This window comes from Arachis hypogaea, chromosome 7, assembly GCF_003086295.3.
Source record: "Arachis hypogaea cultivar Tifrunner chromosome 7, arahy.Tifrunner.gnm2.J5K5, whole genome shotgun sequence".
Lineage (NCBI taxonomy): Eukaryota > Viridiplantae > Streptophyta > Magnoliopsida > Fabales > Fabaceae > Arachis > Arachis hypogaea.
The window spans coordinates 75847849-75860551 of NC_092042.1; the positions used below are offsets into that span (position 1 = coordinate 75847849).

The window sequence follows — 12703 nt, forward strand, 5'->3', positions numbered from 1 at the left end:
AATTTTCGAACAGGAGAAGGAGATGGCAGCCGAAAATAATAATAATAATAATGCAAGGAGAATGCTTGGTGACTTCACAAAGCCAACATCCAAGTTTGATGGAAGAAGCATCTCCATTCCTGCCATTGGAGCCAATAACTTTGAGCTGAAACCTCAGCTAGTTGCCTTAATGCAACAAAACTGCAAGTTTTATGGAGTTCCATCTGAAGATCCTTATCAGTTTTTAACTGAGTTCTTGCAGATCTGTGAGACTGTAAAGACGAATGGAGTTGATCCTGAAGTCTACAGACTCATGCTTTTCCCTTTTGCTATTAGAGACAGAGCTAGAATATGGTTGGATTCACAACCTAAGGATAGCCTGGACTCATGGGATAAGCTGGTCACGGCCTTCTTGGATAAATTCTTTCCTCCTCAAAAGCTGAGCAAGCTGAGAGTGGATGTTCAAACCTTCAAACAAAAAGATGGTGAATCCCTCTATGAAGCTTGGGAAAGATACAAGCAGTTGACCAAAAGATGTCCATCTGACATGTTTTCAGAATGGACCCTATTAGATATATTCTATTATGGTCTCTCTGAATTTTCGAAAATGTCACTGGATCATTCTGCAGGTGGATCTATTCACCTGAAGAAAACGCCTGAAGAGGCTCAAGAACTCATTGACATGGTTGCAAACAACCAGTTCATGTACACCTCTGAGAGGAATTCCGTGAATAGTGGGATACCTCAGAAAAACGCCAAGTACATGCTGCTGTCTGGAGTTAAACGCCAGAAAAACGTCATGATCCGGAGTTGAACGCCCAAAACACGTCATAACCTGGAGTTTGACGCCAAGAAATGCCTTAGCTCGTGGAATGATCAAGCTCAGCCCAAGCATACACCAAGTGGGCCCCGGAAGTGGATTTATGCATCAATTACTTACTCATGTAAACCCTAGTAGCTAGTCTAGTATATATAGGACATTTATCTATTGTATTAGACATCTTTGGTCTCAGTTTTGTTTTATTCTTCATCTGAGGAGATCATTGATCACGTTTTGGGGGCTGGCCATTCGGCCATGCCTGAACCTTTTGCTTATGTATTTTCAACGGTGGAGTTTCTGCACACCATAGATTAAGGGTGTGGAGCTCTGCTGTACCTCAAGTATTAATGAAATTCTATTATCTTTTATTCAAATCTCTCTTATTCTTATTCCAAGATATTCATTCGTACCCAAGAACATGGTGAATGTTATGAGTCAAATTACCCTCATTATCATTCTCACTTATGAACGCGCGTGATTGACAACCACTTCCGTTCTACATGAAACAGAGATTGAATGCGTATCTCTTAGATTCCCCAACAGAATCTTCGTGGTATAAGCTAGATAGATGGCGGCATTTATGAGGATCCGGAAAGTCTAACCTTGTCTGTGGTATTCCGAGTAGGATCCTGGGAATCCGGAAAGTCTCACCTTGTCTGTGGTATTCCGAGTAGGATTCCGGTAATGAATGACTGTGACGTGCTTCAAACTTGTAACCTGCTGGGCGTTAGTGACAGACGCAAAAGAGGGATTCTATTCCAGTAGGGGAGGGAACCAACCGGTGATTAGCCGTACTGTGACAGAGTGCGTGAGCATTAGTTTTCACTGCGAGGATGGGATGTAGCCATCAACCATGGGTGAGGCCTCCAGACTGGTTAGCTGTGCGAGTGACAGCCGCATAGGATATTTCCCCGAGAGGATTGAAAGTAGCCACAGTTGATGGTGAACCCCTAAACAAAGCTTGCCATGGAAAGGAGTAAGAAGGATTGAGTAGAAGCAGTAGGAGAGCAGGCGTCCTTGAGCTCTACAGCATCTCCATCCGCTTATCTGAAATTCCTACCAATGAATCTGCATAAGTATTCTATCCCTTTTATTATTCCTTTTTATTATTTATTCCAATAATCACAATTACCCTTTAATCTCCCTAACTGAGATTTACAAGGTGACCATAGCTTGCTTCATACCAGCAATCTCTGTGGATTCGACCCTTACTCACGTAAGGTTTATTACTTGGACGACCCAGTACACTTGCTGGCTAGTTGAACGGAGTTGTGTCCACTCATGCCAATTTCTTAAATTCCATAATTTTACAATGATACCAAAAGGCACAAAATAGGAATCACAATTTCGTCCACCATTCTTCGGCCAGCCTTAGCTTCGCAAGCTGAGTTAGGAGCTTGTTATTTTGTACTTTTGACCCTCTATTCCTACTTTCTGTTTATTATAATTATGAATCCTAGTTTTCTTCACACACAAGTTTTCCATTTACGTGAGCATTACGGCTTTTGTTTTAAACTTTTCTTCAAAGGCTCCTAGATAAAAATAATTCTTCACCTATATTATATTATATAATTTTACTTTTAGAGGTTGTAATACCACACCACCTCTATTTTATGACTAAAGCGTAAAGCTCTGTATGGTAGGGTGTTGCATCATCCAATTAAGCATTAGAAAGTTGGAAGTCGAACTAAATATTGTGAGTACCACAAACTAGACGGGCATTCCACTATGAATGCTATGACCTAAAGAATGTCATAGAAAAATTGGCCAGAGAAGGCCGACTTGATAGATACCTGGCAGACAGGTCGGACGACCTAAGGAAAAGAAGAATAGATGAAGGAAAATGACCAGAACGCCCTCCTTACACCCTCGAACAACATATACACATGATTAATGGTAGATTTGCAGGAGGAGGAATATCAAAATCCTCACAAAAAATGTACCTCAAGGAAGTATATCAATTCGGCAAGGATAGTCAATCGTTCGACTTACTCACTATCTCCTTCGCTAAAGAGGATGCTTAAGGAATAGTACCAGGGCACGATGACCTAGTGGTGATAACTATGATCCTAGAAAATACTAACTTTCACCGAACCTTGGTAGATCAGGGCAGCTCAGCGGATATTCTCTTCAAACATGCCTTTGACGGGTTAGAGAAAAAGGATCTAAGGGCGTACCCAGACAGCCTTTATAGACTAGGAAACACCCCAATCCAACCTCTGGGTTACATTTTATTGTACACCACCTTCGAAAAAGGTGCCAGGTCAAGGACACTAAGCGTTGACTACATTGTAGTCAATGTAAGTTCAGCCTATAATGTTCTAATAGGTCGGACGACCTTATATCGAATTGCGGCTATTGTCTCCACCCCATATCTTTGCATGAAATTTCCCACAGCTGAAGGGATTGCCACCATTAAAGGAGATAAAAAGTTAGCAAGAAAATGCTATAACGAGAGCCTTAGTTTGAAAGGCAGTTCGGAAGGCAAAGAAGTCAATACAATCGAGTTAGGTGGAGTCCGAATTTGAGAAGAACTACGACCTCAACTAGAAGGCAAAACGAAAGAGATACAAATCAGAGACCAACCCGACAAGACAACGAGCATAGGGGCGAACCTGAAGGAAAACCTAAAGAAATAACTCGTTGAATTGATGAGGAAAAACTCCAATCTCTTTGCCTGGAAAGCCTCTGACATGCCCGATATTGATCCCGACCTGATGTGCCATAGGCTTGCTGTGTACCCAGGTTCCTGACCTATTTTACAGAAGCGTAGAAAGCTCAGACCAGAACGAACACAGGTTGTAGAAGAGCAAATGCAGGCCCTATTAGAAGCAGAATTTATAAGAGGTGAAATATCCACTTTGGCTAGCCAATGTTGTATTGGCGAAAAAGAAAAACAGAAAATGGAGAATTTGTGTCAATTACACTGACGTCAACAAAGCCTGCCTGAAAGATTCTTATCCACTCCTCGGCATTGATGCTCTGGTCGACTCTGCCTCAGGCTACAGATATCTGTCCTTTATGGACGGCTACTCGGGATACAATCAAATCCCAATGTACAAACCGGATTAAGAAAAGACCTCATTCATAACTTCAAAAGCAAACTATTGCTACATAGTAATGCCTTTTGGATTGAAGAATGCAAGAGATAACTACCAACGATTGATGAATAAGGTGTTTTTCTCTCACATAGGAAAACTCATTGAAGTATATGTGGATGACATGCTCGTTAAGACCAAAGAGGACGGAACACTATTGTTTGACCTTTCGAAAGTATTTTCCACTATAAAAAAGCACAAAATGAGGTTAAATCCCTCAAAATGCATCTTTGCAGTAGAAGTTGGAAAGTTCTTAAGGTTTATGTTGACTCAAAGAGGCATAGAAATAAAATCTTGACAAATGTCAGACTATCCTTAATATGAAGAGGCCGACTTGTGTTAAAGATCCAATAATTAAATGGAAGGTTGTCCGCTCTATCCAGATTTTTAGTAGGGTCAGCTCTGAAATCACTTCCCCTCTACTTAATTCTAAGGAAGGAGAAATAATTTGAATGGACCCCAGAATGCAAACACACCTTCCAAGGCTTCAAGACTTGGGGCAACCACCCATACTTACCCGACCTGAAAAAGGGGAAGAACCAGTGCTATACTTATCAGTTGGAAGTAGGGCTATAGCTTCGGCTCTAGTCTGATAAGACAAAAAAAGGTAGCAACCTATCTACTTCATCAGCAAAGTCTTACAAGAGGCAGAGCTAAATTGTCAAAAGATAGAGAAGTTTGCTTATGTCCTTGTTCTTACATCTCGCAGGCTCCGACCTTACTTCCAAGATCATACCATCAAAGTCTAAACTAATCAACCAATAAAACACGTCCTACAAAAGATGGACTTAGCAAGTCGGATGCTACAATGGGTGGTAGAGCTGTCCGAATTTGACATAATGTACGAAACTCGGACAACCATCAAATCACAATACCTCACCGACTTCATCCCCGAATACACCGAAAGTCCGAAAAATCCAGTTACATGGAGTTTGTATGTAGACAGGTCATTAAATAAGGCGGTAAGTGGAGCTAGTGCAATCCTAGAAAGTAACCAAGGAATTCGGATAGAACTATCTTTAAGATTCGAGTTTCCCGCTTCTAATAATCAGGCAGAATATGAGACCCTACTCGTTGGCTTGAAGCTGGCTAAAGAAGTGGAGGCAGAAAAGATGGTGGTGTTCAATGATTCACAAGTAATAACTTCACAAATTAATGGCACCTACCAATTTAAAGACCCCACTATAAAGAAGTACTTGGATGAGACACGAGAACAACTGACACGCTTTTCAAAAAGTGAGGTACGACACATAACTCGAGAGTCCAATGCCCGAGCTGATGCTCTATCAAAGTTAGCCAGCACCAAGCCAGGGGGCAACAATAGAAGTCTCATTCAAGAGACTCTACAAACGCCATCCATATTAAAGGAAAAGGAAGTACTGACTATACAAATCAACATTTAGGGTGGATGACCCCCATAGTCAACTACCTCAAATTTGACATACTCCTAAAGGATGAAAAGGAGGCCAAAAGGCTCATGAAAGAGGCACAAAACTATACATTGGTCCACAATATCCTATACAAAAGAGAGATCTCAACACCCCTCTTAAAATGCATCCCGACCTTCAGCACAAAGGAAGTCCTGGAGGACGTACATAGTGACATATGTGGAAACCACCTAAGAGCTCGGTCAATAGCTAAAAAAAAGTGATCCGATCTAGCTTTATCTAGCCGACCTTGTAGAAGGAGGCAGCTGAGTTCGTCAAAAACATGCCCGCCTTTCCAGAAACATGCTAATTTCCATATGGTTCCTCCTAAGGAGCTCATCAGCGTCACCTCACCATGGCCATTTGCGAAATGGGGCCTTGATCTGCTCGGATCATTTCCACATGCCCTATGCCAATTCAAATACCTCATAGTGGAGATTGACTACTTTACTAAATGGATTGAGATAGAGCCCTTAGCAACCATCACTACCCAAAGAAGTCAAAATTTTTTGTACAAAAATATTGTCACAAGGTTTGGGGTTCCCCATTCCATCACCACGGACAATGGAACACAATTTACCGACTCGACCTTTAGAAACTTGGTGTCCGACCTGAAAATAAAAGACCAGTTCACATCTGCGGAGCACCCCCAGGCCAATGGACAAGCAAAAACTGCCAACAAAGTCATATTGGCCGGGTTAAAACGCCGATTGCAAGATGCGAAAGGAGCTTGGGTGGACGAACTTCCTCATGTCTTGTGGGCATATCAAACCACTCCACATTCCACAGTGGGAGAATCACCCTTCCGACTTGTATACAGAATGGAAGCAATGACCCCATAGAAGTAGCTGAAGAATCACCTAGAGTCACATTTTACAATAAAAGAGCTAACGCCCAGGCTCAATGAGAAGAGCTCAACCTCCTCTATGAAGTGCGAGAAAAAGCTCGGATTAGAGAGGAAACCCTAAAGCAAAGGATGGCTCTAAGGTATAATCAAAAAGTGATCAAAAGAAACTTCACCACTAACGACATTGTCATAATTCTAAATGATATCGGAATACAGAAGTCGGGTGAAGGAAAGCTAGCTGCAAACAAGAAAGGACCTTACGAGATAATAAAGGTCCTAGGCAAGGGTTCTTATAAAGTGTCCGACCTCCAAGGACGGAAGCTCCCAAGGTCTTGGCACGCTTGTAACCTAAAGAAGTACTACAGCTAAGTAGCAAACGTCGTGTATTGATGTACTCTTTTTTTTACTATAAGGGTTTTTAAATGTGGCACCAGCACAAGGACTAGGGGTACCCAATCCCCTAGTACACAGATTTGTAAAAGAATTTCTTAGTTATTCCTATTTCTTTCTCCAAAAGTTTCCTATCTAGAACGCATTAACTTAAGTTCGACAAACCATGAAAATCATTACCCGACCTAAAAATGGTCAGCAAGATAAAGCGACGAGATACAAATTAATGTAAGAAGTCATATAAATAACTCGTACAAAGTGACCTCAATGTGATCGGATAAAAATCGAGCTATAAAAATAACTTAATAAAGGTCGACTACTGATAAACCCCATTTTTAGGGTTTATCATGTCCTTAATCCAGTGGATTTTATCCATTATTCTCATACTTATTCATACAAATCACATGTTTTATGTTTTTCTTCCTGATTTGGTGTTATGATTGAAAACATGCTTCTTTGGCCTTATATTTGCTAATATTAATCCTCTCTTATTACCATTCGATGCCGTGATATGTGCATTATGTGATTTCAGGAATTACAGGGCAGGAATGGCTTAGAGGATGGAAAGGAATCATGCAAAAGTAGAAGGAATACAAGAAACTGAAGGAACTGTTAATGCTGTCCAGCCTGACCTCTTGGTACTAAATCGATCATAACTTGAGCTACAAAAGTCTACATGATACGAATTTAGTTGCGTTAGAAAGCTAACATCTGTAACTTCGCAACGATATATAATTTACTATAGCTTCCATGAAGCCAGGTGACACGAACACGTGGATCACGCGGATGCGTGACCTGGCAAAAACCCAATCCACGCTAACGCGTGGACGACGTTCCGCGTGACTTTGCAGCGACCTGTACATACCAGAAATTACTGGGAGTGATTTCTGGTCTGTTTTTGACCCAGTTCTTGGTCGAAAAAACACAGATTAGAGGCTATAAAGTGGGAGAATGCATCCATACACGGATACAACATTAATACAACATTCATATTCACAATTTTAGGTTTTAGATGTAGTTTTTAGAGAGAGAGAGAGAGAGAGAGGCTCTCCTCTCTCTTAGGTTTTAGGATTTAGGATTTCTTTTAGGATTAGGATTTCTACTACTCAATTTCCAGGTTCAATGTTACTTTTATTTATTTTTCCAATTTAATTTATGAAATTTTCCATGTTAGATTTGATTTCTTTTATTAATGCAATTTGAGGTATTTCAGATATATGATTTTTATTTAGCTTTCTATATTCTTGGCTTTGGTTGAGTAATTAGAGACTCTTGAGTTATCAAGCTCAGCTGATGATTGAAAATTGGAATTCTCTACTGATTGATTTGAATTTCCCTAACTCTAGTCTTTTCTTAGGAATTGATTAGGACTTGAGGAATCAAATTGATTTATCCACTTAACATACCTTCATAGTTAGAGGTTGACCAAGTGGGAGCAAAAGCCAATTCTCATCACAATTGATAAGGATAACTAGGATAGGACTTCTAATTTTCATACCTTGCCAAAAGTTTTCTTAGCTATTGATTTATTAATTCCTGCAATTTATTTCTCTTGTTCAAACCTTTCAAAAATCCAAAAATACTATTTTCCATAACCAATAATAAAACATACCTCCCTACAATTCCTTGAGAAGACGACCCGAGGTTTGAATACTTCGGTTATAAATTTTATTGGGTTTGCTTTAGTGACAACCAAAACTTTTGTACGAAAGGACTTTCTGTTGGTTTAGAAGCTATACTTACAACGCGATTATATATTCTTATGAAATTCTTTACCGGTAGAAGTCCGTTCGTCAAAAATGGCGCCGTTGCCGGGGTATTGCAAACGTGTGCCTTATTATTGGTTATTGTAAATATTTGCTTTTTGCTTGTTTATTTGTTTCTGTTTTTGTTTTTAATTTTTATTAGTTACTATGAGTTCTCACCCCCATCGCTTTGAGTTTGGTTCTAATATTGTTGAAAGGAATGGAAGCTATAATAGGAACATGCATCAAGGTCAGAACAATCAAAGATGGACAGAGCCACGAGGATCTGATCAACCCTTTAGGCAACCACACCTTCCAAAATACCATGGACGACGACCATTCTACAATGCATGCCAAGACAATAGTTATGGTAGAACTCTTCATGACAACCAACCTCCACCAAATTACTATGGTCAAGAGCCATTCCAAGAAGCGTACCAAGATGATGAATATGGTGGATCCCCTTGTAATTACCAGCAAGTCCCACCATATGCTTATAAATCACCTCCCCAACACACCTTTGAACCACCAAACTCACAAGCCCCCTACTACCAAACAACCTCATATAACCCTAACCCTTATCCACCATATCAATCACCCTATGAGCCATATGAGACATACATAGACCCACACCAATTCCAACCCAGTTACTCCCAAGGACCACCACCTCCATATACACCACATCCATATCCATCAATCCAAGAGCCTTATGATCCTACTTATGATATCCAAGCAGAACAAGAGTCAAGGGATCATCTAAAGGAAATAATGAATTAATTTCAAGCAACCCTGCGTCAATTGGACTGAGCAGTAAACCGAATAGCACCCGAAGCTTTCATGGATAAAGAATCTCAAATTGAGAACAAGGAATTGAAGTGTACTGTGCAACAGGTGGAAAAGATGGAGAGTGATGAACCACCACATTCTTATTATGATGAACCACCCTCTTATCATGAACCTTTCCTCCCAATTAATGAGCCCTCATATCCGCCTCAACCTTCAATGCATGACACTCTTGGTGTTCTTCTTCAAGGGCAAAGAGAGATGAAACGGGGAGTAATAGAATTCGCGACTACCTTGACCGAGGTAGTAGATCAATTAGCTTCCCAACATCTGAGCACTCAAAGTACTCCCATGGCTACATGTGGAGAATCAAAAGAACAGTGTAGCATGAAGGAGACACTAGAAACTCCGGTGGACAATGAGAAACATGGCTTTGTATTGGAACAAGTGGAGGAAGCCATAATAGTTTCAGAAGAAGAAGTGGTTGAAGATTTAGGAGATGCTGAACCTCCATGAAAATCTAGAATTATAGAGTACTCCTCCAATAAGATTGAAATTGATGTCAAGAAGGCCAGTGCACAACCTCCATGGCATATTCCTTATGAAGAGTTGGATGGGATAGATCAAGAAGAAAGTTCCCTTGGTGATAAAAATCATGCATCAAGTCCTCCTAGTGATAAATCTACATCCGCAAATGAACTCCTTGAATATGAAGACTCTTCTCTGACTGAGTCTGAGAATAATGTGGAAGCGGAAATCCTTAGAAAAGGGCGGACGAGAGTTGAGTATGCTTTGTCAAGAACGTTGGAGACTTCTCCACCTAGGTTGTCGTCTACTCCTTCACTTGAGTGGGTAAAACTTATCTCTGTTCGTCTTCCTATCCCACTTGAGTACGGTATTCTTGAAACGGACGGCCAACTCAGGAAGCTTTGTGGCATAAAGCGTTAGAGGAGATTGTTTAGTGGTTGGAGTTGCAAATCAAGGCTCATCAAAGTTGATATTTCAAGGGCTAGATGTAAGGGCTCAACTAGTGATAATTTGGTTAGATCTAAAAGAAAAGTTTGGTACTCCATAGAGAATTCAGATTGCTTACCACCCAGATGGAATCATCATGTTCCACTTGAAGACGGGTGCAAAAACAGAATTTGGGATCCAGGCATACATGAGGATCCACTTTGGGAGCTCAAGACTTGTGAAGAACTCCCTCAAGGCTTGGCAAATTCACTTGAGAATAATGAAGATTATTGGAAGTCCAAGCATTGGTGGCAGTTTCAGGATGAGTTCAAGCACAAGCCTCCATGACAAGGAGCTCAACAAATGTCCAACTTAAGGACTTTAACTAAAAGTGCTAGGTGGGAGACAACCCACCATGGTATATTCTTTCCTTTTTGTTCTTAATTTCATTTCATTTTATTTTTATTTGTGTTCATTCATAATTTCTGCATAGTCATCTGCATTCTGCATTTTTCATTCTGCATACTGCATAAAAAAATGCACGCGATGCGCGAGCGTCGTTGACGCGTCCATGTCATGTGTGCATGCGAAGCAAAGAAGAAATAAACAAAGAGTCACGCGGGAGCGTGGCTGGAGGCGTGTCTTAGGCACAAACACGCCCACGCAAACGCGTCCCTGACGTGTCTGCGTCATTTGAAAAATCAGCCTCCCACGCGTACGCGTCACCCACACGCACGTGTGACCCTACACAATCGACGTAAAGGGGTGTATGGCAGAGAGTTATGATGGAGTGGGGATGGAATGGTGCTGGAAGCACAAAGCCATTTCACGCATACGCGTCCCTGACGCGTTTGCGTCATTTTCTAAATCAGACCATCCACGCGTGCGCATCCCTCACGCGCACGCGTCAATTAAATTTTTGGCAATAAGTGCGTATGAGACAGAGAGTTGCGCGAGCGCGAGGCTGCTCACGCGCCGATGGCATAAACCAAGTCACGTGTACGCGTGCCCCACGCGTACACATCATCAGAAAATTTTGCAACTCACACGAATGCGTGCTCCACGCGTCCGCGTCGCCTGCGCCGCACAACTTATCCAAATCAGCGCCAAAAATCTTATCTTTTCTTCACCAATCCTAATTTTTCCTTCCTCCTCTCTTTCTTACTTCTTCTTCCTTTCTTTCACTTCTCATTCTTCACTCTCATTCTATTTTACTTAATTTGTTTGCATACTTTCATTCATTGCATTTTTATTTTGTTCATATTTTTATTTTCTTTTCTAAATTTATTAATTTTCCATTGGTGTTAAAATTTTCTTATTCAACTGTTGCATCTTTTTTTTTGAATTATTCTGATTGGATATTATTATTCATAAGTCAATGCTATTCTTTTATGATACTTGCATTCCATTTGCATTGATATGCACTTATACTACCTTGCATTACCCACACTCTCTCCCTTATTTTTGCAATTTTTACACTATTTATATGCCATTTGCTTCTACTATTTCCTCACTTTCATGTTGTAGCTACCATGTAGTTGAGAGCCTACTTATTATTTGGCATTAGCCCACTTAGATTTTATTTGTTTTTATATTTTTGTTTGTGGGTTATTCTCCTTCCTTTTTCTCTTCTTTCAGGCTGGCCACTAAGGAAGGAAAATGAAAAACTTTTAATTGGGGCGAACAACAAGTCCATCTGCATAATCCACTAAAGAAAGAGCATCAGTTGGAGCCACCCATCCACTTGTACATCTTAGCATGCACCGAGGACGGTGCAATCTTTAAGTGTGGGGAGCTCGATACCGATCTCCATGGGTTAGTTATTCTCTTCTCAACACCAAGGTCTTATTTTCTTTATTAGTTCATTGTTACATTGCATAATAGATTGCATGTGTAGTTGATTGTTTGCATTTAAGTACTACTTGGTTGAAAAATAATAAGTTTCTTTCTAGGACCCTATTTTTGAAAATTTTCACTAATTTAAATTAAAAGTTAAAATTTTTTATGTGTTAAATTTGTTTGAAGTGGTATTTGGAACATGGTTTTTGAGCTAAGAACACACAACCTGTGAGATTTTGAGCTTATTTATATGGTTACATTATTTAACCATAAATTTTTATTCTTGTGTGTTTTCTTCTCTATGATTGTAATCTTTACTTTGTTCCATTCTATATGTCCACTATTTAGTGTATTTATATGCTTGCATATGATTGAGGTTATTACTTGTTTTAGCTCACTTTTCCTAAATAAGCCTACCATTTTATGTCACCCTTGTTAGCCACTTTGAGCCTTTTATCCCCATTTGTTTAATATTTTACCACATCACTAGCCTTAAGCAGAAAAATAAATTAATTATCCCAAATTGAATCTTTGGCTAGCTTAAGATAGAGATTGTGCATCAACTAAGTGTGGGGAAAACCGTGGGAACATGGGTCAATAAGGGAATGTATCATGTTTCTAATTTTGAATATTGGGAATTTGGGAACCTACTCATCTAAAACCAGAAAATTTAAAAAAATCTATGTGCATTGATATGTTATGTTTACTTTTATATTTTTAATTCAAAAAAAAAGAAAAGAAAAAAAAAAGAGAAAAAGAAAAAAGAGAATATATATATATATATATATATATATATTATAAATAAATAAATAAGGGGACAA

The 12703-nt window shown here is 39.8% G+C and overlaps 1 non-coding gene across 1 annotated transcript; it reads right to left on the reverse strand.

Annotated features, from left to right (window-relative positions):
* Positions 1-424: 424 nt before the first annotated feature.
* Positions 425-528, reverse strand: LOC112704624 (small nucleolar RNA R71). The gene has a single exon (XR_003155240.1). It is a non-coding gene; the product is annotated as a small nucleolar RNA R71 (small nucleolar RNA).
* Between the last annotated feature and the right edge of the window lie 12175 nt (positions 529-12703).